The sequence below is a fragment of the Vipera berus genome, assembly GCF_964194415.1.
Source record: "Vipera berus genome assembly, chromosome: 2".
In the NCBI taxonomy this organism is placed as follows: domain Eukaryota; kingdom Metazoa; phylum Chordata; class Lepidosauria; order Squamata; family Viperidae; genus Vipera; species Vipera berus.
In genome coordinates, this window is record NC_138203.1 from 147,107,266 (window position 1) to 147,111,024 (window position 3,759).

Consider the following 3,759-nt stretch of genomic DNA (forward strand, 5'->3'; position numbering starts at 1 on the left):
TTAATGCAAATAAACATTTTGTGCAATTTGGAAATTCTGTTGCACTTATTGTGGTCTGGGTTGTACAAGATTATTAATGGTTAATTTCTAATAATAAATATTGTGGCCTTAAGCAAGGCACACTGTGGGCATGCACAAATACCAGAGTGGTCACTGACGAACTCTTACGCATCTTTCAGACTCTGCAGCACAAGAGAATACTGACATCTGGCCCTATACATATATGTTTGAAAGGAGACTCGGCTTCTCTTTCTATATGTTTCTTTTACTTGAGAGAAATTACAGATAGTCCTCGACTTAAGACCACAACTGAGCCCAAAATTTATGTGAGACATTTGTTAAGTGTGTCTTGCCGCAGTTTATGACCTTTCTTGCCCCAGTTGTTAATCAGTGCACTTGTTAAGTTAGTAACATAGTTGTTAAGTGAATCTGGCTTCCCCCTTTGACTTTGCTTGTCAGAAAGTCACAAAAAGTGATCACATGACCCTGGGACACTCCAGCCATCATAAATATGAGTCAGTTGCTCAGCATCTTAATTTTGATGACGTGACCATGAGGATGCTTCAATGGTCGTAAATGTGAAAAACGGTCAGAAGTCACTTTTTTTCAGTGCCGTTATAACTTACAACAGTCACAGTCTAGGACAGACATGTAAAACTCGCGACGTTACGTGACATCGCGCAACAAGGGGACGATTTTGCCATTGCCGGGAATGGGGTGGGCGTGGCTTCCGCATGGCGCATCTGGCCCGCAGGCCAGCAGTTTGACACCCCTGGTCTAGGACTACCTTGTTGTATAAGAATAGAAAGAGATTGACTCTGTAGAGTGGGGAGTGTTGTCTTTGACATTTTGCTGTGCTCTTTTAAAGGATGTGCAGCGCTTTAATATCTGCCCATTTTTATTGTAGTAATGGAGAAAGGGCTACTCTGAAATCACTGAAAACAAGCAACAGTTCTAACCCCCCAGGTCTGGGGACTGGAAGGGGCTAGAATGAAGCAAAGCCCCTCACGACCAGTTGAGTAATTTGTCTACAGCAGGGGTGTCCAACTGCCGGCCCGTGGGCCGGACGCATCATGGTGAAACCATTACTACAATAAAAATGGGCAGATATTAAAGCGCTGCACGTCCTTTAAAAGAGCACAGCAAAATGTCAAAGACAACACTCCCCACTCTACAGAGTCAATCTCTTTCTATTCTTATACATGCCACTGACAGCAATGGAAAAAGGCATGATACGTTGCGACGCGTCATGTGACGTTGCAAGTTTGACACCCAGGGATATCTCATTTGTGCTGGGGCCCCCAAGTGAAATGTTGCAAGCTCAAGCGGAAGATGAGTTTGGACCAGCTGATTCTAAGGCCTTTTCTTTCCCTCAAGATGTGCTAGAATAGTCCCTCCCCGAGTTTGCATCCATATTTTCCTTCCCAGTGAGACAGAGAGAAGGAGTGAGAAAATGAAGAAAAACGTGACCATTGACTTGCTGCTTTGTCCCGCTTGAGTGGTGGGCTTTGAAATAGCTGGGCAGCCCCTCATTCTCAATACTGCTTAAGAATGCATTGTCCTAATAATGGATTTCATCACCAGATGAAAAAAAACAATCTTGAAGCATGCAGATATTAACTTCAAGTTTGAGGGCTGACATTTGAAAGGGAACTGTCAACTCTTTGGGCTGAGAAATCTCCCAACAAGTCTGTGAAGCCTCCAACAGAAGTGTAAAATAACAGCAGCAATTAGAAAACAAGCCTGGATATCTGCAGTCAAATCTATTCTGTGGAGCATCTTAAAAACTAGTGTGTGAATTTTCACCATATTGGAATTAGTTGGGCAGTTTACCTGGGTGTGACAGTGTGCCCAACTTACATACTTCAATGGATACTCTGAATTTATATTTTAGTGTAATTTGGCTTATTTAGAACTGTTTATACATCAGCATAGTATTTCCATTATTAGGTCCTATGTCATTTGGGGAAGTCTGTGATAGCTTTGAAAGGCTGCTAAAAAAAACAATGGGCCAACATACAACACTGATGTATGTTGATGTAATGTTGGAAGACAAAGGTTTAGAAATCCATATTTCTAGTTGGTCTTTTCAGCTTCACAAAGATCCACAGACTTGTAGGGGGCCTTAAGTCCCCTAGAACAGGGGTGTCAGACTGCTGGCCTGTGGGCTGGTTTCATCATATGGAGGCTGCGCCCACCCAGCAATGCAAAAAAAGTCACAATACGTCGCGACACATCACGTGATGTGGTGAGTTTGACATCCGTGCCCCAGAAGATCATTTCCTGGTCCCAGGATGCATGGCCTTTCCCTTCCATGCCTTGTTGTAATTTTAATATTATTCATGTATATTAGCATGAATAATTCCCTCTCTCCCCAAATAACATACATTCAAAAGCAACAGAAAATGCCATCGAGTAGGCTGACTGCAAAACAAAAAGGGAAGCTTGTAAGAAATGTTTCTGAGTAGTATTCTCATTATATTAATTGGTTGTCTAGGAGCTTCAGGATTTTTAAAACTTAAAAAGTTTTCTCTGTTGAGGAGCCCCAAGGGCTTTCCCAATTACTTCTAAAAGATGTCCCCAGAATCCTATTTTTTGCTGGCATAGACTATCAAGCTTCTCCACCTACATAATTTAAAACAGTTGATTGTTCTTATTGTTCCTGAAGGATTTCTTTTAATGTTTCCAAAATCTTTATCAATTTTACTGCAGTTTATTTATTTATTTATTTATTTTAATTCCATTTATATCCCGCCCTTCTCCGAAGACTCAGGGCGGCTTACAAGCTTAGCAGTAGCCTTCATTCTATGTATATGCCTGCTTATTAGGGCTTTCATACACCCCCCCAAGCGGCATTATTACAAAGTCAGCTTAATTGCCCCCAACAATCTGGGTCCTCATTTTACCTACCTCAGAAGGATGGAAGGCTGAGTCAACCTTGAGCCTGGTGGGACTCGAACCTGCACTAATTGCAGGCATCTGGTGTTACTTAAGGAGGCATTAGCCCACTGCTCCACCAAGGCTCACCAAGTTTGGAAGGCAATTAGCAATGGAGTTTAGTGCAGTGCATTGCAGTGTAGTAGTTATAATACTATATTTGATCATGGTCAAATGACTTTGGGACATATAATCTTAGCCTGACCCAGCTTACCAAATTGTGGAATAAGATATGGAAACACCCCATGTTCATTGCCTCGAGTTCTCAAACAAAAACCGGGATATCTATGAAAGAAAATAAATTCAGCATAGACTTGCAGCACACCTACTCTTGTGACTTTTGACGGAAAACAAGAAAGCAAAGAACGTGTTCCAAGTTCCCAATTTTTTTCTGTAACTCTAATACTGAAACATTTTGAATGTTGTTTCATGACAACACGACGAACCTGAAATACTTTGAATTGAGCTGTCTCATTCTGAGCTTGAAACAAACCACATTTTCAGTCTTGTGCATATCCCTAGAGGTAATAGTGTATTTAAGATTTCCATTCTGCTTTAAAGGGTCTTACAAATCTAACGTAAATAAAAGCACCTTGGGCTGATTTGTGTAAAAGTAGGAGAAACCCCTATTTGTGAGGCTACCCAAATGCTCATCATTTCGAATGAGACCTTTTTATATCCTAACCAGGGAGGGTGACTACAGGCCAAATTTTCTATTTGCTCTGCTAAGTCTTATTATTAGCAGGCTTTACATTAGAAGAAGCTCATTGTTAAGTTGGTTTCATTCTGAAAGCTCTGTTGCATTTGTGCTCTGAATACCAG